Source organism: Alligator mississippiensis, chromosome 15 (genome assembly GCF_030867095.1).
Source record: "Alligator mississippiensis isolate rAllMis1 chromosome 15, rAllMis1, whole genome shotgun sequence".
NCBI classification, from domain to species: Eukaryota; Metazoa; Chordata; order Crocodylia; family Alligatoridae; genus Alligator; species Alligator mississippiensis.
This window is the reverse complement of record NC_081838.1, coordinates 13852332-13876554: the sequence shown is the minus strand read 5'-3', so window position 1 is coordinate 13876554 and position 24223 is coordinate 13852332. Positions and strand designations below refer to the sequence as shown.

General features: G+C 47.5%; 3 long non-coding RNA genes across 3 annotated transcripts; all 3 read right to left on the bottom strand.

The window, feature by feature from the left end:
- Positions 1-3689: 3689 nt before the first annotated feature.
- LOC132245771 (uncharacterized) lies at positions 3690-5452 on the bottom strand. The gene is made up of 2 exons (XR_009457487.1): positions 5360-5452; positions 3690-4351 (listed from the first exon to the last, which is right to left on the bottom strand). It is a non-coding gene; the product is annotated as an uncharacterized LOC132245771 (long non-coding RNA).
- Positions 5453-12991: 7539 nt separating this feature from the next.
- LOC132245767 (uncharacterized) lies at positions 12992-14754 on the bottom strand. Its single transcript, XR_009457486.1, has 2 exons — positions 14662-14754; positions 12992-13653 (listed from the first exon to the last, which is right to left on the bottom strand). It is a non-coding gene; the product is annotated as an uncharacterized LOC132245767 (long non-coding RNA).
- Positions 14755-22296: 7542 nt separating this feature from the next.
- Positions 22297-24007, bottom strand: LOC132245761 (uncharacterized). The gene is made up of 2 exons (XR_009457475.1): positions 23967-24007; positions 22297-22958 (listed from the first exon to the last, which is right to left on the bottom strand). It is a non-coding gene; the product is annotated as an uncharacterized LOC132245761 (long non-coding RNA).
- Between the last annotated feature and the right edge of the window lie 216 nt (positions 24008-24223).

Here is a 24223-nt window from a genome sequence, read left to right as displayed (position 1 = left end):
TTCGCCTCCTTACATGGTGCTTTTCCTCATGTGGCATTATTCAGGGAGACAAGTAGTAAATAAATCGATGGAAACAACTCACAATTTCAAGTCAGCAGTTGCACAGAAAGAAGCACACCTTGTACACAATGGGCCAGGAGCAGAAACCCGGTTGTGGCCCTTTGGAAATCTTTGGGAGTATTTTGTCTCTCCTCCGGATCCCTTCTGTGTCTCTATATTCAAGTTCTTCACTGCATTAAAATGACGCTGTAGCATGATATTTCCCTCCTGGGCTTTTTCCCCTCCATTCCTTATTTGCAACCGTGCTGGTGAAACTCTCCTGCACAGAGACCCGCACCCAGCATGGCTCAATTTACCCTGCAGGTACTAAATATAATGCACAGTACTTAAAGCACATTAATGCATATGTAGCCATTCCCCTTTTCTAATGCAAAGCGATGCAATCACTGAAACCTTAGCATCTTTATCCGAAGAGATTGGTTCCATGTGAATGGGTTTAGGATCGTTCTGCAGACAATGAGGAGACACTGGTGCCTGTGAAGAGGGGTTCAGCATCGGGTGCCTTGGCTCTGTGTGCAGAGAATGGAGTGATGGTAGGCACCCCGCTGGGGACCATCTTGACAGCCCACGAGTACTTAGTAATCACCTAGAGAAATGCTAAAGGAGGGGGCAGTTCTGCACTCCCACCCAGCTCAAGAGCTTTTACACCTGCCTTGCAGTTTGCTAAGGTGCCTCTGTTCAGCCAGTGAGGGAGCTAGGGCCCACCTCTTGAACACCGTCAGGCATTCACCCAGCAAGGGGTGACCTGGGTGCCTGACTCTTCAGAGACGCTGCACTGGGGAGTGCTTGCGTTCTGGTCCCTGCCCCACAGAAACAGAAAGAACCAGGTAGAATACAACAACTCTTCAAGTCCTTTTCTTGGGCTCCTCTTTCCAGGGCTTTCAGGGCTATATGCTTGTTTTCACCTTCAGACTGCTGGCCTTCTTCCAAGTAAGATATGTCTAGGTGAAAGCATCAGAGCCATACTGTGCACATCTTTCCCAGGACACATCCCACTTTTCCACAAGTAAGAGAAAATTCATCACCAAAACACTTCATTACAAACGGGGAAATTTAATCTTCTTTATATTGCCCTGGTGTGTTGGGTTTTTTTAACATGTCCTGAGGATATCTTTTTGAGTGTTTGGACACTTTGTCCCCAAACAGAAACCTTTTCTAACCTTGAAAACTGAAAGCCACTATCACTGGTCCATAAAGCTTCATTTCCAGATGTTTTGCCTGCTTCAGCAGAAATTCGGTAACTACAGGCTAGGCCTGGAAAAAGTCTATTAGCCGATCTGTTTGTTATATGTAATGTATAGGAACTATTAGCACATTGCTCCATCTTGCTCACTTACATCATTGGGGTGAATCTGCAAACCAATCTTGCTTTACATACGTTCAAACCTTTCTTTAGAACGAGTGCACCCGAAACACAAATCCTGATGCATCTTCACCGTAAAGTCACTCGCGGCGGCCTATAGCTAGAATAACTGTCGCGTTCTCCTCCGCTCTCCTATTACAGGCCTACCCATACCAGGCAGATTTTGGAAAGGAGACACAGTACACATTAACTCCAGTCACACGGTAGTGGGAGCCAAGGGGTTGTAATGTCTTCTAAAATATATGGTCTGTAATCCTGAAACTGTTCATGCCTTGGGCTTGTGGCAATGGTGTAAGAAGCCCTGTGGATTATAATTATAGAATAATCTGAGCCTAAAAATTATTTCCCCTCACTGCCACAGACACAGGCCTAGCCTTCTTATTGGGTGATGCCCTGAGGAAGGAGGATTACATCCCTTATGAACTTTCACGTTGGAAATCCAGCTCAGACAACAGAGCTGCACATCCGCCATTCTCTCTTCACCACCGAGGGCGTTCCTCTTCCTCTACACACCACTCCCCTTGACGTTCAGGAGAGAGGGGTCAACAATCAGTTGAAACAGCAGCAAAGAAGACAAGCATTATGCATTAATGCGCCGGAGTTGTGGTGCGTTAAGTTTAGTACCTGTAGTCATAGGAACTAACTCAATGCGCGGTAACGGGCACTACTGCAGAGTAGCACAGCACGCGCCTTCTTAGTGATGCTAATGCACACTAGACTCATTCTCCTGCCCATCAGCCCATTAGCACAGCTTTTGCCGTGACAGACTATGAGCAGGAGAAGTGCTCTACTGTGCATTTAGCGTCTCGTGTAGACGCGCCCACTCACGATGAATTAGCTTCTTAACAATGTGAGGCCACAGGGCACAGGCACCTCCCCAGTCCCTGAACTCAGCCTCCCGCCATCACAGGGAAATATGATATGAAAATAGGTCTAATGATACAGGTCTGAGATAGAAGCAATCTGGCTGTCCATGGATTTGAAATGTCTGAACGCTTTCCTGCGGTGGGCTCATTAAATCCTTCCACAATCTATGAAATAATATTAATTAACATAGCTATCCCCACAGCATGTTGCATGAAGTTGCCAAGCTCCGGGGAATGACGAGGAAACATAAGAGAAGAAAGAAAAAGCTAAGACAATAATACCAAAAAAACCAAACCCCAACATAACGATTTCACACGAGTTCATGCACCTTCCCCACTTGGAGTTTCAGACGCGCCCGCACATCAGAGCGTGGACTGAACTGGGGGCTCTTCTCTGCTTGCTGTCACTGGAGAGTTGGAGAATCCAGCTGAAAATGAGGAATGGACCCATAAGGCTGGCTTGGTGATATATATGATCCCCAGAAGGGAACTGCTTCTGCTTCCATCATTGTACCAAAGAAGAAAAAATGGCGTCACTGTACCTGGGACACAGGCTGTCAACATCAATCACAGAGCAGGCAAGAAGAAAAGAAAGCACCTGAGGAAACAATCATGCCTGAGGAATATTGGAAATACATAGATCAGGCACCTCGCAGAGCTGCTGAGTCCTCAGGATTGCCACTTGTGTCGGGGGCCATCCTGGGTGCACAACATGCCTGAAAGCCATGCCATTAAACTCAGCCGTGAATTTGTATGTTGCTTTTCATTTCCAGCTCTCTGGCACTCCAGGGCTTTCAAGCACTCAGCAGTCTCCATTCTCCCCTGTAATCCTACAGGAGGAAACCTTCATCATCTCAGTTCAGGGGAAATGGCATGGGGCACTACTGCCTCCAGGTTCATGTAGACACAAGGATGCAGACAGGGCCTGGGCTCCCCCGTTTTCAGAGAGCTGCGTTTACAATCCAGGATTGCAGATGAGATCTGCTTCGGATTGATTTGTCTTAATTTGGACATGCTTTTGCACAACCCATGTTGAAGTTAGGAATGACTGGGAGGGAGGCATGAGAGCGCTCTCTGTTTCTAATAGTATATCAGGAAAGGGCTGGAAAGATTGGAGGGCTGATACTCTGTTTCTGCAATGTGGAAAGTGCAGTATTATCACTCCTGGAGCCGCGGCTGGAAAGGACCAAGGGCTCTATATGAGAGAGAAGTGCAAACACCTAATCTTGGGTAGGAGGAAAGCTCAGGGCACACAGACATGCTCCAGGGCTGATTTTCATCTCTGTGTAGCACTTCAGTAGGAATTGAGTCATGCTGGGTGCGGGGCTCTGCACAGGAGGGAATTTCACCAGCATGCCTGCAAATAAGGAACGGAGGGCAAAAAACCTAGGAGGCAAATATTATGCTGCAGAGGAAGTTTAATGTATGGAAGAAATTGAGAATACAGACACGGAAGGGATACAGATGAGAGAGCGAATTTCCCCAAGGTTTTCCAAAGGGTCACAGCTGGGATTATACATCTGTTGTCACCAAACATCTTCTACACGTCTGTGGCTGTGTCAAGTGGTCTGCAATGGATTACAAGTGGACTGTAAGGAGGCAGAGGCATCCATTGAAATGACAGCACAGCATGAAGAGGCCTTAATGTTTAACAGTGCAGAGAATACAAAGTTCCTAGAGTAACAAAGCAAAGCGTAGGAGACAGGAGAATGGGGGAGGGAGTCTTGTAGCAATGCCAAGCCCTCACACTTAGCACTGCTCTGAGCCATGTCCGTCGGGTCAGCCAGGAATCTGTATCTTGCTTGTCATGTCCGTTTTGCTCCACGTGCCGTGGATATCCGAGCTGGATTTAGCATGGCCAGCACCTTCCGTATCTGCCCCTACCGCCCCACCCGGGGCAACAGCACCATCCCTGCCAAATTAGCTGTCCAGTGCATGGATCATAGCAACAACAATAACATGGCCTTCTGCGGCGGGGTCTCCAACAACAATCTGGACTCTGGTAGTACAGGTCATCCAGCATGTCCAGGCTGTCAGACATCTTGCAGTGATGAAGGCGAACCTGAAACACAGCAGGGAGCAGAGGAAACATGACACATGGGCAGTGCGGATTGATCAAAGGGGCCTAACTTGGGTGCGAGTCTCAGGGCAATCTGGCAGGGACATAGAGACTATGGAATGGAGCATGGAAATGCTGACCTCAGCCCTCCTTTGTCCCGGTGTCACAGCTCTCCTTTCCTCCGCCTCCTTGCTTTCCTCTACTTCTCATCAACCGCTCCCCCCAACAACACCTTCGAAGCCTTCTCTCTTCCTTTGCCTTCAAAATGCTGGCTGGAAAGCAGGCTCCAGGGCCCTGTGGGGCAGCTGCAGCAGGAGTGGGGCAGGGAGCATTTAGTGCAGGCCAAGGCAACCCCTGGTCCGATGGCGCAAGCACAGTCCTGGGATGCGGGGAATGTGCCTTCACTTCAGGACCCAGAACCCAAGTCTTCCTCTTTCTGTCTCCTACCACTGGGATTGGGGGCGAAGGTGCATTGCACCCCTGAAGCTTGTTGCACTGCAGGAAGGATTCAGCCTTAGGCAGTTGGCAGTTCTGGATCCCACAATCCCGGGAAATGTCAGGGCTGCCGGGAATCACCCCAGTTGGGGAGAGAGGTGGGATTTGGGATATTGCTCCCTCTCTTCTGAGCTTTTCAGTGACTGAACTTGCTGCCTGCTTTAAATTGGAGGACCTAAAGTCTCTTCTTTGAGCTAAGGGGGCCTTGGGCATCAGGGTCAGGATTTGGATTGTCACTCCTGACTGCGCACTCCTACACCTTGAACAAGACATGGCACTTCATCACTTCAGCTGGGTGCCTCTTTCATTCTGGCCATTACTGTCCCAAATGCCCTTGAAATGCCAACCTCAGCTGGGGGGCCCTAATTCCTGCCACCCACCATGTTCAGTAAAACAACAAAAACAAGTGAAAGACCCTGAGCATTGTGAAAACCAATGAACACAAGAGCAAGTTCAGTTTTTAAATTACAGCGGAAAGAAAGATGCTTGAAAGAGACGAAGCTGAATTGGACTTACCTGGCTCACTGAAGAGAGAAGTCAAGAAGTGATTAAAATATCCTCACTGTGCAACCTTTTATACAGTTGTCAGACGGACGGGAGCATTTGCGGCATCTTCTGTACTTGATGTCCTGGTTAATGACAAAACGTGTGTGTGTCACGTGTGCCAACCCGCCAAATACTGTAATTGTTTCACTCTGTGTTTGTAATTATTGTGTTTTTAATTTAGTTTAGGACTGGCAAATTACACCCCTCCAGGTGTCTTTTCAATTAAAAGTTTATGGGTCAACCTTCTTCCTGCTCTTGCTCTATGGACTTCATTAGACTTGGAGGATTTGGGGTACGTCTGCAGGGTACGCAGAGCAGGTGTTGGCGGAACCATTTGCTCTCCTATGCATGAATCCAGTTTGGTCCATACTGTTATGCGGTGGGGAGCGGGGTGTTTCTGAAACCCAAAGAGGAGAAGGAGCCATTGTTTAGTATGCTCAGGTGCGCACCTGACATTTTCGGATTCAGTGCCCACCAAAACCCATGGATGTCAGCACATTGACTGGGGAAAGGACTGACATGCTTCATACATCTTGCGAACCCCTCCTATGGGTTTTATAACTTCTGGAGTGCCTTCAACTTTGACTGTGTATTAGTTTACTTTATGTCAAGGTTTGGTTATCTTTTTTGTCTCTGGGTTCAATTTCCCCCTCATCTCAATAAGAGATTTATTTCTTCATTAATATCCAGTGGTTTCACCAATGCAGCAACGGCAGGGTTCATGGCAGAAGCCTATTGCTGTGCTGCTTGGTGGCAATGGCAGGGCATGGTTGTAGGAGAACAGAAAGCATGAGGTCTTACGAAAGGTCTGAGTACAGCTTTGAAGCTGTATGAGATGAACATCCTTGACTTTTTCCACACCGAACTAAGAGAGCTGTTGGAAAGTTCACGATGGACCTCTGATCTGTCCCACGTGGCATTTCTTGTGTTCTTACTGAGGTGAAGTGTGTTGAGTTGATTGAGCTAATCTGAACCCTTTAGCTTCCCACCCTTTACAGAACAACACCCAAACAAAGTTTTCATATATTTGAGAAAGGAGAGGCATCTTTCCCTCTTTCAAATGTCCTAGAAATTCATTACTATATTAAGTAACACCACCACCAGATCTGGCCAGTGAAATTTTATCAAAAAACACAGAAACCTGCCACTGCTTCTTCAATGCAAATCAAAGAGCCCCCAATTCCAGGAGTATTATTCATGACCTAATTAGTGCTTAAAAACAAGTGAGCTTTATTTGCATTTTTAAGGGGGCTGCCTAGCTACATACAGGAGTGTCTTCTGGTACGAAATTATGAACTTTGTAATTATGTAATGGTTACTGCCCTGTAACAGCTTTAATGACAGTTAATGAAGTGCTTCAATTTTCTAAATTCTGAGAATATTAGAATATCCACCGTGTCACTGATTAGCCCTAGGTTCAGTGAACCTAAGCTATGACAGGGTGAGGTAAAGTCATGTTACTGCTAGTCAATTAGTTAATAAATGTGATAATTCTGAGTGCTACACGTGAACCTGAAAAAGCATTCAGCCTCTGAGATGGTTTTGTGAGATAACTTTATGCTATATGCTATTAAATAAGGTTTGGCATTTCGGACTTCTAAATATGTCATAAACAAGGGTATAATTATTTTAGAGCCACTTCCATGTTTGGCTTTCCTGTCTCTTGTTTTTTTGGGTCAAGCTTCTCCTGGACCATCTTCTGAAGTAAAGGATGAGGAAGTACATCATGTGGCCATCTTCTTTCACTTCACCTACTTTGTGCAGGAAGAGCCGAACCTGCCACCGAAAAAGCAAGTGTGGCAATGAACTAGGTGCTGGGGAGATGTCACCTTGACAAGTTCAGTACAAAGTGGAAAGCTTTTTTATAAGAGGCTACAGGTTTTCAAATGAAAAATAGCTCTACTTCTTCTCTGCGGTTGACAGTTCCTAAACAATAAAATAGTAATGGGAAAGCCCTGTTCTCCTTAAAATATCCCGTTAGTACCTCTAGGAACGTGAACACTTGATCTGTGCAGGTTTTTAGAGGATGGAGTTGAAGTGTGTGGAGTGAAATTTGATTTTGTTGGTCTTGTTAGAAAAAGGGCTGGGGAGCGTGAATACCCTTCTCTAAGGTACAACCCAGCGTCTGAGTGACTCTGAACACTTTCTGAGTGTGTGTCGGGAGCTCTGGGACACTCCTCCCAATTCCTTGCAGTTCATTGGGTTTTTGTGGCACTATAATACACAAAATTCAATCATGGAAATGTTCTCAAATACTGACTTCTTGTCCGAATCCAGCTCAATGCCCAGTTCAAAGTGCTGTAGAATATCCCCCAAAAAGGAAACCTTGAGTTTCAGCAAGTTTTTCCCTACCCTCCCAGTACTACACCTATTAACTCATGTCCAGAAAACCCAGAAGAACTGGGACCGAACACGTGACCACAAGCAGAGGGAGTAGGTCATCTCATCCCTGATTTTGGCCTTTCTACGACTGTCTTTACAACCATCACGAAGGTCTGGCTCTTACTGCACGGCACCTTCTGCCTTGCTCAGGGTCTTTCTTTCTTTTTGCTGCTTTTGTTGCAGTAGGTGGGTGGCCGGCAGAAGAGAGCCCACAACTGAGGTTGGCATTTTAAGGGCATTTGGGACACTAATGGCCAGAGTGGAAAAGGGACCAGGTGAGGAGATGCTGTGTCATGCCATGTGCAAAGCATAAGTGTGCCCAGTCAGGAGTGACAATCCAGATCCTGAGCTAGGTGTCCAGGAGCCCCTTAGATTGAATGAAGACACACAAGCCTCTCCAATCCAAACCAGACAGCATGTTCCTTCACTCCTTTCAAAGCCCACAGCATATGGAGCAATATCCAAAATCCCGCCTCTCTCCCCAACTGGGGGCATTCCCTGCACCCCTGTCTTCCAGGGAGTGTGGGATCCAAAACTGGAGCCTGCCTAAGGCTGAATCCTTCCTGCAGTGCAACAAGCATCAGATGTGGGAGGTACCTTTGCCCCCGAGATCCCAGTGGTAGGGGACAGAAAGAGGAAGACTTGGGTTCTGGAGCCTACTTTCCATCCAGCCTTTTGCAGGCAAAGAAAGTGGTGAGAGGCTGAGGGCAAGTGGAGCAAAGGGACAAGAGGGGGAAAGGAGAGCACTGACAGTGACAGATGGGTCCCCTCCATTTCCTGGTCCCTGGGTCCCTACCAGATGTCCCAGAGAGTCGCACACAAGTTTTGAGCCTTGATCCCATCACTACTGCAGATGTGTCATGTCTCCTCTACTCCCTGATGTGTTTCAGGTTCGCCGCCAGCACGGCAAAATGTTTGACAGCCTGGACACAATCGAAGACCTGCCTTACCATGGCCAGTCTGGCTGTTTTCCCCACTACCGTAGAAGGCCACCATGCACGTATTGTTGCTGTAACCAATGCAGAAGGCTGGTCTGCCAAGGTTGCTGCTGGTCCGTACCCCACTGGTGGTGCCGTCAGGTTAGCTCTGGAGGCTGCTGGCCATGCTAAATGCAGCTTGAATATCCACAGCACTTGGAGCAACACAGATATGGAAAGGGAGATACAGACTCACAGCTGATGTGAAGAACATAGTTGGGAGCAGGGCTAAGCACTCAGCACCTCCACTGTGAGCGCTTTGCATTGCTACAAGACTCCCTCTCCTATACACGTGTTTCCCATGCCTTGCTTTGTCACTCTAGGAACCTTGAATTCTCCACACCGTTAAGCAGTAAGGCCTCTTCATGCCGTGCACTTATATAAACAGAGGCCTCTGCTTCCCTAGAGTCCATGTGTAATCCATTGCAGACCACTTGACACAGCCACAGTGGTGTCAAAGGGGTTTGGTATCAACAGGAAAGAGAAGCTGTTTTATTTTTAGCTTCTAGCTAAAATATTGGCTACAGGAACTTTCTCATGGAGAAGCTGCTTATTCGCCTCCTTACATGGTGCTTTTCCTCATGTGGCATTATTCAGGGAGACAAGTAGTAAATAAATCGATGGAAACAACTCACAATTTCAAGTCAGCAGTTGCACAGAAAGAAGCACACCTTGTACACAATGGGCCAGGAGCAGAAACCCGGTTGTGGCCCTTTGGAAATCTTTGGGAGTATTTTGTCTCTCCTCCGGATCCCTTCTGTGTCTCTATATTCAAGTTCTTCACTGCATTAAAATGACGCTGTAGCATGATATTTCCCTCCTGGGCTTTTTCCCCTCCATTCCTTATTTGCAACCGTGCTGGTGAAACTCTCCTGCACAGAGACCCGCACCCAGCATGGCTCAATTTACCCTGCAGGTACTAAATATAATGCACAGTACTTAAAGCACATTAATGCATATGTAGCCATTCCCCTTTTCTAATGCAAAGCGATGCAATCACTGAAACCTTAGCATCTTTATCCGAAGAGATTGGTTCCATGTGAATGGGTTTAGGATCGTTCTGCAGACAATGAGGAGACACTGGTGCCTGTGAAGAGGGGTTCAGCATCGGGTGCCTTGGCTCTGTGTGCAGAGAATGGAGAGATGGTAGGCACCCCGCTGGGGACCATCTTGACAGCCCACGAGTACTTAGTAATCACCTAGAGAAATGCTAAAGGAGGGGGCAGTTCTGCACTCCCACCCAGCTCAAGAGCTTTTACACCTGCCTTGCAGTTTGCTAAGGTGCCTCTGTTCAGCCAGTGAGGGAGCTAGGGCCCACCTCTTGAACACCATCAGGCATTCACCCAGCAAGGGGTGACCTGGGTGCCTGACTCTTCAGAGACGCTGCACTGGGGAGTGCTTGCGTTCTGGTCCCTGCCCCACAGAAACAGAAAGAACCAGGTAGAATACAACAACTCTTCAAGTCCTTTTCTTGGGCTCCTCTTTCCAGGGCTTTCAGGGCTATATGCTTGTTTTCACCTTCAGACTGCTGGCCTTCTTCCAAGTAAGATATGTCTAGGTGAAAGCATCAGAGCCATACTGTGCACATCTTTCCCAGGACACATCCCACTTTTCCACAAGTAAGAGAAAATTCATCACCAAAACACTTCATTACAAACGGGGAAATTTAATCTTCTTTATATTGCCCTGGTGTGTTGGGTTTTTTTAACATGTCCTGAGGATATCTTTTTGAGTGTTTGGACACTTTGTCCCCAAACAGAAACCTTTTCTAACCTTGAAAACTGAAAGCCACTATCACTGGTCCATAAAGCTTCATTTCCAGATGTTTTGCCTGCTTCAGCAGAAATTCGGTAACTACAGGCTAGGCCTGGAAAAAGTCTATTAGCCGATCTGTTTGTTATATGTAATGTATAGGAACTATTAGCACATTGCTCCATCTTGCACACTTACATCATTGGGGTGAATCTGCAAACCAATCTTGCTTTACATACGTTCAAACCTTTCTTTAGAACGAGTGCACCCGAAACACAAATCCTGATGCATCTTCACCGTAAAGTCACTCGCGGTGGCCTATAGCTAGAATAACTGTCGCGTTCTCCTCCGCTCTCCTATTACAGGCCTACCCATACCAGGCAGATTTTGGAAAGGAGACACAGTACACATTAACTCCAGTCACACGGTAGTGGGAGCCAAGGGGTTGTAATGTCTTCTAAAATATATGGTCTGTAATCCTGAAACTGTTCATGCCTTGGGCTTGTGGCAATGGTGTAAGAAGCCCTGTGGATTATAATTATAGAATAATCTGAGCCTAAAAATTATTTCCCCTCACTGCCACAGACACAGGCCTAGCCTTCTTATTGGGTGATGCCCTGAGGAAGGAGGATTACATCCCTTATGAACTTTCACGTTGGAAATCCAGCTCAGACAACAGAGCTGCACATCCGCCATTCTCTCTTCACCACCGAGGGCGTTCCTCTTCCTCTACACACCACTCCCCTTGACGTTCAGGAGAGAGGGGTCAACAATCAGTTGAAACAGCAGCAAAGAAGACAAGCATTATGCATTAATGCGCCGGAGTTGTGGTGCGTTAAGTTTAGTACCTGTAGTCATAGGAACTAACTCAATGCGCGGTAACGGGCACTACTGCAGAGTAGCACAGCACGCGCCTTCTTAGTGATGCTAATGCACACTAGACTCATTCTCCTGCCCATCAGCCCATTAGCACAGCTTTTGCCGTGACAGACTATGAGCAGGAGAAGTGCTCTACTGTGCATTTAGCGTCTCGTGTAGACGCGCCCACTCACGATGAATTAGCTTCTTAACAATGTGAGGCCACAGGGCACAGGCACCTCCCCAGTCCCTGAACTCAGCCTCCCGCCATCACAGGGAAATATGATATGAAAATAGGTCTAATGATACAGGTCTGAGATAGAAGCAATCTGGCTGTCCATGGATTTGAAATGTCTGAACGCTTTCCTGCGGTGGGCTCATTAAATCCTTCCACAATCTATGAAATAATATTAATTAACATAGCTATCCCCACAGCATGTTGCATGAAGTTGCCAAGCTCCGGGGAATGACGAGGAAACATAAGAGAAGAAAGAAAAAGCTAAGACAATAATACCAAAAAAACCGAACCCCAACATAACGATTTCACACGAGTTCATGCACCTTCCCCACTTGGAGTTTCAGACGCGCCCTCACATCAGAGCGTGGACTGAACTGGGGGCTCTTCTCTGCTTGCTGTCACTGGAGAGTTGGAGAATCCAGCTGAAAATGAGGAATGGGCCCATAAGGCTCGGCTTGGTGATATATATGATCCCCAGAAGGGAACTGCTTCTGCTTCCATCATTGTACCAAAGAAGAAAAAATGGCGTCACTGTACCTGGGACACAGGCTGTCAACATCAATCACAGAGCAGGCAAGAAGAAAAGAAAGCACCTGAGGAAACAATCATGCCTGAGGAATATTGGAAATACATAGATCAGGCACCTCGCAGAGCTGCTGAGTCCTCAGGATTGCCACTTGTGTCGGGGGCCATCCTGGGTGCACAACATGCCTGAAAGCCATGCCATTAAACTCAGCCGTGAATTTGTATGTTGCTTTTCATTTCCAGCTCTCTGGCACTCCAGGGCTTTCAAGCACTCAGCAGTCTCCATTCTCCCCTGTAATCCTACAGGAGGAAACCTTCATCATCTCAGTTCAGGGGAAATGGCATGGGGCACTACTGCCTCCAGGTTCATGTAGACACAAGGATGCAGACAGGGCCTGGGCTCCCCCGTTTTCAGAGAGCTGCGTTTACAATCCAGGATTGCAGATGAGATCTGCTTCGGATTGATTTGTCTTAATTTGGACATGCTTTTGCACAACCCATGTTGAAGTTAGGAATGACTGGGAGGGAGGCATGAGAGCGCTCTCTGTTTTTAATAGTATATCAGGAAAGGGCTGGAAAGATTGGAGGGCTGATACTCTGTTTCTGCAATGTGGAAAGTGCAGTATTATCACTCCTGGAGCCGCGGCTGGAAAGGACCAAGGGCTCTATATGAGAGAGAAGTGCAAACACCTGATCTTGGGTAGGAGGAAAGCCCAGGGCACACAGACATGCTCCAGGGCTGATTTTCATCTCTGTGTAGCACTTCAGTAGGAATTGAGTCATGCTGGGTGCGGGGCTCTGCACAGGAGGGAATTTCACCAGCATGCCTGCAAATAAGGAACGGAGGGCAAAAAACCTAGGAGGCAAATATTATGCTGCAGAGGAAGTTTAATGTATGGAAGAAATTGAGAATACAGACACGGAAGGGATACAGATGAGAGAGCGAATTTCCCCAAGGTTTTCCAAAGGGTCACAGCTGGGATTATACATCTGTTGTCACCAAACATCTTCTACACGTCTGTGGCTGTGTCAAGTGGTCTGCAATGGATTACAAGTGGACTGTAAGGAGGCAGAGGCATCCATTGAAATGACAGCACAGCATGAAGAGGCCTTAATGTTTAACAGTGCAGAGAATACAAAGTTCCTAGAGTAACAAAGCAAAGCGTAGGAGACAGGAGAATGGGGGAGGGAGTCTTGTAGCAATGCCAAGCCCTCACACTTAGCACTGCTCTGAGCCATGTCCGTCGGGTCAGCCAGGAATCTGTATCTTGCTTGTCATGTCCGTTTTGCTCCACGTGCCGTGGATATCCGAGCTGGATTTAGCATGGCCAGCACCTTCCGTATCTGCCCCTACCGCCCCACCCGGGGCAACAGCACCATCCCTGCCAAATTAGCTGTCCAGTGCATGGATCATAGCAACAACAATAACATGGCCTTCTGCGGCGGGGTCTCCAACAACAATCTGGACTCTGGTAGTACAGGTCATCCAGCATGTCCAGGCTGTCAGACATCTTGCAGTGATGAAGGCGAACCTGAAACACAGCAGGGAGCAGAGGAAACATGACACATGGGCAGTGCGGATTGATCAAAGGGGCCTAACTTGGGTGCGAGTCTCAGGGCAATCTGGCAGGGACATAGAGACTATGGAATGGAGCATGGAAATGCTGACCTCAGCCCTCCTTTGTCCCGGTGTCACAGCTCTCCTTTCCTCCGCCTCCTTGCTTTCCTCTACTTCTCATCAACCGCTCCCCCCAACAACACCTTCGAAGCCTTCTCTCTTCCTTTGCCTTCAAAATGCTGGCTGGAAAGCAGGCTCCAGGGCCCTGTGGGGCAGCTGCAGCAGGAGTGGGGCAGGGAGCATTTAGTGCAGGCCAAGGCAACCCCTGGTCCGATGGCGCAAGCACAGTCCTGGGATGCGGGGAATGTGCCTTCACTTCAGGACCCAGAACCCAAGTCTTCCTCTTTCTGTCTCCTACCACTGGGATTGGGGGCGAAGGTGCATTGCACCCCTGAAGCTTGTTGCACTGCAGGAAGGATTCAGCCTTAGGCAGTTGGCAGTTCTGGATCCCACAATCCCGGGAAATGTCAGGGCTGCCGGGAATCACCCCAGTTGGGGAGAGAGGTGGGATTTGGGATATTGCTCCCTCTCTTCTGAGCTTTTCAGTGACTGAACTTGCTGCCTGCTTTAAATTGGAGGACCTAAAGTCTCTTCTTTGAGCTAAGGGGGCCTTGGGCATCAGGGTCAGGATTTGGATTGTCACTCCTGACTGCGCACTCCTACACCTTGAACAAGACATGGCACTTCATCACTTCAGCTGGGTGCCTCTTTCATTCTGGCCATTACTGTCCCAAATGCCCTTGAAATGCCAACCTCAGCTGGGGGGCCCTAATTCCTGCCACCCACCATGTTCAGTAAAACAACAAAAACAAGTGAAAGACCCTGAGCATTGTGAAAACCAATGAACACAAGAGCAAGTTCAGTTTTTAAATTACAGCGGAAAGAAAGATGCTTGAAAGAGACGAAGCTGAATTGGACTTACCTGGCTCACTGAAGAGAGAAGTCAAGAAGTGATTAAAATATCCTCACTGTGCAACCTTTTATACAGTTGTCAGACGGACGGGAGCATTTGCGGCATCTTCTGTACTTGATGTCCTGGTTAATGACAAAACGTGTGTGTGTCACGTGTGCCAACCCGCCAAATACTGTAATTGTTTCACTCTGTGTTTGTAATTATTGTGTTTTTAATTTAGTTTAGGACTGGCAAATTACACCCCTCCAGGTGTCTTTTCAATTAAAAGTTTATGGGTCAACCTTCTTCCTGCTCTTGCTCTATGGACTTCATTAGACTTGGAGGATTTGGGGTACGTCTGCAGGGTACGCAGAGCAGGTGTTGGCGGAACCATTTGCTCTCCTGTGCATGAATCCAGTTTGGTCCATACTGTTATGCGGTGGGGAGCGGGGTGTTTCTGAAACCCAAAGAGGAGAAGGAGCCATTGTTTAGTATGCTCAGGTGCGCACCTGACATTTTCGGATTCAGTGCCCACCAAAACCCATGGATGTCAGCCCATTGACTGGGGGAAGGACTGACATGCTTCATACGTCTTGCGAACCCCTCCTATGGGTTTTATAACTTCTGGAGTGCCTTCAACTTTGACTGTGTATTAGTTTACTTTATGTCAAGGTTTGGTTATCTTTTTTGTCTCTGGGTTCAATTTCCCCCTCATCTCAATAAGAGATTTATTTCTTCATTAATATCCAGTGGTTTCACCAATGCAGCAACGGCAGGGTTCATGGCAGAAGCCTATTGCTGTGCTGCTTGGTGGCAATGGCAGGGCATGGTTGTAGGAGAACAGAAAGCATGAGGTCTTACGAAAGGTCTGAGTACAGCTTTGAAGCTGTATGAGATGAACATCCTTGACTTTTTCCACACCGAACTAAGAGAGCTGTTGGAAAGTTCACGATGGACCTCTGATCTGTCCCACGTGGCATTTCTTGTGTTCTTACTGAGGTGAAGTGTGTTGAGTTGATTGAGCTAATCTGAACCCTTTAGCTTCCCACCCTTTACAGAACAACACCCAAACAAAGTTTTCATTTATTTGAGAAAGGAGAGGCATCTTTCCCTCTTTCAAATGTCCTAGAAATTCATTACTATATTAAGTAACACCACCACCAGATCTGGCCAGTGAAATTTTATCAAAAAACACAGAAACCTGCCACTGCTTCTTCAATGCAAATCAAAGAGCCCCCAATTCCAGGAGTATTATTCATGACCTAATTAGTGCTTAAAAACAAGTGAGCTTTATTTGCATTTTTAAGGGGGCTGCCTAGCTACATACAGGAGTGTCTTCTGGTACGAAATTATGAACTTTGTAATTATGTAATGGTTACTGCCCTGTAACAGCTTTAATGACAGTTAATGAAGTGCTTCAATTTTCTAAATTCTGAGAATATTAGAATATCCACCGTGTCACTGATTAGCCCTAGGTTCAGTGAACCTAAGCTATGACAGGGTGAGGTAAAGTCATGTTACTGCTAGTCAATTAGTTAATAAATGTGATAATTCTGAGTGCTACACGTGAACCTGAAAAAGCATTCAGCCTCTGAGATGGTTTTGTGAGATAACTTTATGCTATATGCTATTAAATAAGGTTTGGCATTTCGGACTTCTAAATATGTCATAAACAAGGGTATAATTATTTTAGAGCCACTTCCATGTTTGGCTTTCCTGTCTCTTGTTTTTTTGGGTCAAGCTTCTCCTGGACCATCTTCTGAAGTAAAGGATGAGGAAGTACATCATGTGGCCATCTTCTTTCACTTCACCTACTTTGTGCAGGAAGAGCCGAACCTGCCACCGAAAAAGCAAGTGTGGCAATGAACTAGGTGCTGGGGAGATGTCACCTTGACAAGTTCAGTACAAAGTGGAAAGCTTTTTTATAAGAGGCTACAGGTTTTCAAATGAAAAATAGCTCTACTTCTTCTCTGCGGTTGACAGTTCCTAAACAATAAAATAGTAATGGGAAAGCCCTGTTCTCCTTAAAATATCCCGTTAGTACCTCTAGGAACGTGAACACTTGATCTGTGCAGGTTTTTAGAGGATGGAGTTGAAGTGTGTGGAGTGAAATTTGATTTTGTTGGTCTTGTTAGAAAAAGGGCTGGGGAGCGTGAATACCCTTCTCTAAGGTACAACCCAGCGTCTGAGTGACTCTGAACACTTTCTGAGTGTGTGTCGGGAGCTCTGGGACACTCCTCCCAATTCCTTGCAGTTCATTGGGTTTTTGTGGCACTATAATACACAAAATTCAATCATGGAAATGTTCTCAAATACTGACTTCTTGTCCGAATCCAGCTCAATGCCCAGTTCAAAGTGCTGTAGAATATCCCCCAAAAAGGAAACCTTGAGTTTCAGCAAGTTTTTCCCTACCCTCCCAGTACTACACCTATTAACTCATGTCCAGAAAACCCAGAAGAACTGGGACCGAACACGTGACCACAAGCAGAGGGAGTAGGTCATCGCATCCCTGATTTTGGCCTTTCTACGACTGTCTTTACAACCATCACGAAGGTCTGGCTCTTACTGCACGGCACCTTCTGCCTTGCTCAGGGTCTTTCTTTCTTTTTGCTGCTTTTGTTGCAGTAGGTGGGTGGCCGGCAGAAGGGAGCCCACAACTGAGGTTGGCATTTTAAGGGCATTTGGGACACTCAGCATGGCCAGAGTGGAAAAGGGACCAGGTGAGGAGATGCTGTGTCATGCCATGTGCAAAGCATAAGTGTGCCCAGTCAGGAGTGACAATCCAGATCCTGAGCTAGGTGTCCAGGAGCCCCTTAGATTGAATGAAGACACACAAGCCTCTCCAATCCAAACCAGACAGCATGTTCCTTCACTCCTTTCAAAGCCCACAGCATATGGAGCAATATCCAACATCCCGCCTCTCTCCCCAACTGGGGGCATTCCCTGCACCCCTGTCTTCCAGGGAGTGTGGGATCCAAAACTGGAACCTGCCTAAGGCTGAATCCTTCCTGCAGTGCAACAAGCATCAGATGTGGGAGGTACCTTTGCCCCCGAGATCCCAGTGGTAGGGGACAGAAAGAGGAAGACTTGGGTTCTGGAGCCTACTTTCCATCCAGCCTTTTGCAGGCAAAGAAAGTGGTGAGAGGCTGAGGGCAAGTGGAGCAAAGGGACAAGGGGGGGGAAAGGAGAGCACTGACAGTGACAGATGGGTCCCCTCCATTTCCTGGTCCCTGGGTCCCTACCAGATGTCCCAGAGAGTCGCACACAAGTTTTGAGCCTTGATCCCATCACTACTGCAGATGTGTCATGTCTCCTCTACTCCCTGATGTGTTTCAGGTTCGCCGCCAGCACGGCAAAATGTTTGACAGCCTGGACACAATCGAAGACCTGCCTTACCATGGCCAGTCTGGCTGTTTTCCCCACTACCGTAGAAGGCCACCATGCACGTGTTGTTGCTGTGACCAATGCAGAAGGCTGGTCTGCCAAGGTTGCTGCTGGTCCGTACCCCACTGGTGGTGCCGTCAGGTTAGCTCTGGAGGCTGCTGGCCATGCTAAATGCAGCTTGAATATCCACAGCACTTGGAGCAACACAGATATGGAAAGGGAGATACAGACTCACAGCTGATGTGAAGAACATAGCTGGGAGCAGGGCTAAGCACTCAGCACCTCCACTGTGAGCGCTTTGCATTGCTACAAGACTCCCTCTCCTATACACGTGTTTCCCATGCCTTGCTTTGTCACTCTAGGAACCTTGAATTCTCCACACCGTTAAGCAGTAAGGCCTCTTCATGCCGTGCACTTATATAAACAGAGGCCTCTGCTTCCCTAGAGTCCATGTGTAATCCATTGCAGACCACTTGACACAGCCACAGTGGTGTCAAAGGGGTTTGGTATCAACAGGAAAGAGAAGCTGTTTTATTTTTAGCTTCTAGCTAAAATATTGGCTACAGGAACTTTCTCATATAGAAGCTGCTTATTCGCCTCCTTACATGGTGCTTTTCCTCATGTGGCATTATTCAGGGAGACAAGTAGTAAATAAATCGATGGAAACAACTCACAATTTCAAGTCAGCAGTTGCACAGAAAGAAGCACACCTTGTACACAATGGGCCAGGAGCAGAAACCCGGTTGTGGCCCTTTGGAAATCTTTGGGAGTATTTTGTCTCTCCTCCGGATCCCTTCTGTGTCTGTATATTCAAGTTCTTCACTGCATTAAAATGACGCTGTAGCATGATATTTCCCTCCTGGGCTTTTTCCCCTCCATTCCTTATTTGCAACCGTGCTGGTGAAACTCTCCTGCACAGAGACCCGCACCCAGCATGGCTCAATTTACCCTGCAGGTACTAAATATAATGCACAGTACTTAAAGCACATTAATGCATATGTAGCCATTCCCCTTTTCTAATGCAAAGCGATGCAATCACTGAAACCTTAGCATCTTTATCCGAAGAGATTGGTTCCATGTGAATGGGTTTAGGATCGTTCTGCAGACAATGAGGAGACACTGGTGCCTGTGAAGAGGGGTTCAGCATCGGGTGCCTTGGCTCTGTGTGCAGAGAATGGAGAGATGGTAGGCACCCCGCTGGGGACCATCTTGACAGCCCACGAGTACTTAGTAATCACCTAGAGAAATGCTAAAGGAGGGGGCAGTTCTGCACTCCCACCCAGCTCAAGAGCTTTTACACCTGCCTTGCAGTTTGCTAAGGTGCCTCTGTTCAGCCAGTGAGGGAGCTAGGGCCCACCTCTTGAACACCGTCAGGCATTCACCCAGCAAGGGGTGACCTGGGTGCCTGACTCTTCAGAGACGCTGCACTGGGGAGTGCTTGCGTTCTGGTCCCTGCCCCACAGAAACAGAAAGAACCAGGTAGAATACAACAACTCTTCAAGTCCTTTTCTTGGGCTCCTCTTTCCAGGGCTTTCAGGGCTATATGCTTGTTTTCACCTTCAGACTGCTGGCCTTCTTCCAAGTAAGATATGTCTAGGTGAAAGCATCAGAGCCATACTGTGCACATCTTTCCCAGGACACATCCCACTTTTCCACAAGTAAGAGAAAATTCATCACCAAAACACTTCATTACAAACGGGGAAATTTAATCTTCTTTATATTGCCCTGGTGTGTTGGGTTTTTTTAACATGTCCTGAGGATATCTTTTTGAGTGTTTGGACACTTTGTCCCCAAACAGAAACCTTTTCTAACCTTGAAAACTGAAAGCCACTATCACTGGTCCATAAAGCTTCATTTCCAGATGTTTTGCCTGCTTCAGCAGAAATTCGGTAACTACAGGCTAGGCCTGGAAAAAGTCTATTAGCCGATCTGTTTGTTATATGTAATGTATAGGAACTATTAGCACATTGCTCCATCTTGCTCACTTACATCATTGGGGTGAATCTGCAAACCAATCTTGCTTTACATACGTTCAAACCTTTCTTTAGAACGAGTGCACCCGAAACACAAATCCTGATGCATCTTCACCGTAAAGTCACTCGCGGCGGCCTATAGCTAGAATAACTGTCGCGTTCTCCTCCGCTCTCCTATTACAGGCCTACCCATACCAGGCAGATTTTGGAAAGGAGACACAGTACACATTAACTCCAGTCACACGGTAGTGGGAGCCAAGGGGTTGTAATGTCTTCTAAAATATATGGTCTGTAATCCTGAAACTGTTCATGCCTTGGGCTTGTGGCAATGGTGTAAGAAGCCCTGTGGATTATAATTATAGAATAATCTGAGCCTAAAAATTATTTCCCCTCACTGCCACAGACACAGGCCTAGCCTTCTTATTGGGTGATGCCCTGAGGAAGGAGGATTACATCCCTTATGAACTTTCACGTTGGAAATCCAGCTCAGACAACAGAGCTGCACATCCGCCATTCTCTCTTCACCACCGAGGGCGTTCCTCTTCCTCTACACACCACTCCCCTTGACGTTCAGGAGAGAGGGGTCAACAATCAGTTGAAACAGCAGCAAAGAAGACAAGCATTATGCATTAATGCGCCGGAGTTGTGGTGCGTTAAGTTTAGTACCTGTAGTCATAGGAACTAACTCAATGCGCGGTAACGGGCACTACTGCAGAGTAGCACAGCACGCGCCTTCTTAGTGATGCTAATGCACACTAGACTCATTCTCCTGCCCATCAGCCCATTAGCACAGCTTTTGCCGTGACAGACTATGAGCAGGAGAAGTGCTCTACTGTGCATTTAGCGTCTCGTGTAGACGCGCCCACTCACGATGAATTAGCTTCTTAACAATGTGAGGCCACAGGGCACAGGCACCTCCCCAGTCCCTGAACTCAGCCTCCCGCCATCACAGGGAAATATGATATGAAAATAGGTCTAATGATACAGGTCTGAGATAAAAGCAATCTGGCTGTCCATGGATTTGAAATGTCTGAACGCTTTCCTGCGGTGGGCTCATTAAATCCTTCCACAATCTATGAAATAATATTAATTAACATAGCTATCCCCACAGCATGTTGCATGAAGTTGCCAAGCTCCAGGGAATGACGAGGAAACATAAGAGAAGTAAGAAAAAGCTAAGACAATAATACCAAAAAAACCAAACCCCAACATAACGATTTCACACGAGTTCATGCACCTTCCCCACTTGGAGTTTCAGACGCGCCCGCACATCAGAGCGTGGACTGAACTGGGGGCTCTTCTCTGCTTGCTGTCACTGGAGAGTTGGAGAATCCAGCTGAAAATGAATAATGGGCCCATAAGGCTGGCTTGGTGATATATATGATCCCCAGAAGGGAACTGCTTCTGCTTCCATCATTGTACCAAAGAAGAAAAAATGGCGTCACTGTACCTGGGACACAGGCTGTCAACATCAATCACAGAGCAGGCAAGAAGAAAAGAAAGCACCTGAGGAAACAATCATGCCTGAGGAATATTGGAAATACATAGATCAGGCACCTCGCAGAGCTGCTGAGTCCTCAGGATTGCCACTTGTGTCGGGGGCCATCCTGGGTGCACAACATGCCTGAAAGCCATGCCATTAAACTCAGCCGTGAATTTGTATGTTGCTTTTCATTTCCAGCTCTCTGGCACTCCAGGGCTTTCAAGCACTCAGCAGTCTCCATTCTCCCCTGTAATCCTACAGGAGGAAACCTTCATCATCTCAGTTCAGGGGAAATGGCATGGGGCACTACTGCCTCCAGGTTCATGTAGACACAAGGATGCAGACAGGGCCTGGGCTCCCCCGTTTTCAGAGAGCTGCGTTTACAATCCAGGATTGCAGATGAGATCTGCTTCGGATTGATTTGTCTTAATTTGGACATGCTTTTGCACAACCCATGTTGAAGTTAGGAATGACTGGGAGGGAGGCATGAGAGCGCTCTCTGTTTTTAATAGTATATCAGGAAAGGGCTGGAAAGATTGGAGGGCTGATACTCTGTTTCTGCAATGTGGAAAGTGCAGTATTATCACTCCTGGAGCCGCGGCTGGAAAGGACCAAGGGCTCTATATGAGAGAGAAGTGCAAACACCTAATCTTGGGTAGGAGGAAAGCCCAGGGCACACAGACATGCTCCAGGGCTGATTTTCATCTCTGTGTAGCACTTCAGTAGGAATTGAGTCATGCTGGGTGCGGGGCTCTGCACAGGAGGGAATTTCACCAGCATGCCTGCAAATAAGGAACGGAGGGCAAAAAACCTAGGAGGCAAATATTATGCTGCAGAGGAAGTTTAATGTATGGAAGAAATTGAGAATACAGACACGGAAGGGATACAGATGAGAGAGCGAATTTCCCCAAGGTTTTCCAAAGGGTCACAGCTGGGATTATACATCTGTTGTCACCAAACATCTTCTACACGTCTGTGGCTGTGTCAAGTGGTCTGCAATGGATTACAAGTGGACTGTAAGGAGGCAGAGGCATCCATTGAAATGACAGCACAGCATGAAGAGGCCTTAATGTTTAACAGTGCAGAGAATACAAAGTTCCTAGAGTAACAAAGCAAAGCGTAGGAGACAGGAGAATGGGGGAGGGAGTCTTGTAGCAATGCCAAGCCCTCACACTTAGCACTGCTCTGAGCCATGTCCGTCGGGTCAGCCAGGAATCTGTATCTTGCTTGTCATGTCCGTTTTGCTCCACGTGCCGTGGATATCCGAGCTGGATTTAGCATGGCCAGCACCTTCCGTATCTGCCCCTACCGCCCCACCCGGGGCAACAGCACCATCCCTGCCAAATTAGCTGTCCAGTGCATGGATCATAGCAACAACAATAACATGGCCTTCTGCGGCGGGGTCTCCAACAACAATCTGGACTCTGGTAGTACAGGTCATCCAGCATGTCCAGGCTGTCAGACATCTTGCAGTGATGAAGGCGAACCTGAAACACAGCAGGGAGCAGAGGAAACATGACACATGGGCAGTGCGGATTGATCAAAGGGGCCTAACTTGGGTGCGAGTCTCAGGGCAATCTGGCAGGGACATAGAGACTATGGAATGGAGCATGGAAATGCTGACCTCAGCCCTCCTTTGTCCCGGTGTCACAGCTCTCCTTTCCTCCGCCTCCTTGCTTTCCTCTACTTCTCATCAACCGCTCCCCCCAACAACACCTTCGAAGCCTTCTCTCTTCCTTTGCCTTCAAAATGCTGGCTGGAAAGCAGGCTCCAGGGCCCTGTGGGGCAGCTGCAGCAGGAGTGGGGCAGGGAGCATTTAGTGCAGGCCAAGGCAACCCCTGGTCCGATGGCGCAAGCACAGTCCTGGGATGCGGGGAATGTGCCTTCACTTCAGGACCCAGAACCCAAGTCTTCCTCTTTCTGTCTCCTACCACTGGGATTGGGGGCGAAGGTGCATTGCACCCCTGAAGCTTGTTGCACTGCAGGAAGGATTCAGCCTTAGGCAGTTGGCAGTTCTGGATCCCACAATCCCGGGAAATGTCAGGGCTGCCGGGAATCACCCCAGTTGGGGAGAGAGGTGGGATTTGGGATATTGCTCCCTCTCTTCTGAGCTTTTCAGTGACTGAACTTGCTGCCTGCTTTAAATTGGAGGACCTAAAGTCTCTTCTTTGAGCTAAGGGGGCCTTGGGCATCAGGGTCAGGATTTGGATTGTCACTCCTGACTGCGCACTCCTACACCTTGAACAAGACATGGCACTTCATCACTTCAGCTGGGTGCCTCTTTCATTCTGGCCATTACTGTCCCAAATGCCCTTGAAATGCCAACCTCAGCTGGGGGGCCCTAATTCCTGCCACCCACCATGTTCAGTAAAACAACAAAAACAAGTGAAAGACCCTGAGCATTGTGAAAACCAATGAACACAAGAGCAAGTTCAGTTTTTAAATTACAGCGGAAAGAAAGATGCTTGAAAGAGACGAAGCTGAATTGGACTTACCTGGCTCACTGAAGAGAGAAGTCAAGAAGTGATTAAAATATCCTCACTGTGCAACCTTTTATACAGTTGTCAGACGGACGGGAGCATTTGCGGCATCTTCTGTACTTGATGTCCTGGTTAATGACAAAACGTGTGTGTGTCACGTGTGCCAACCCGCCAAATACTGTAATTGTTTCACTCTGTGTTTGTAATTATTGTGTTTTTAATTTAGTTTAGGACTGGCAAATTACACCCCTCCAGGTGTCTTTTCAATTAAA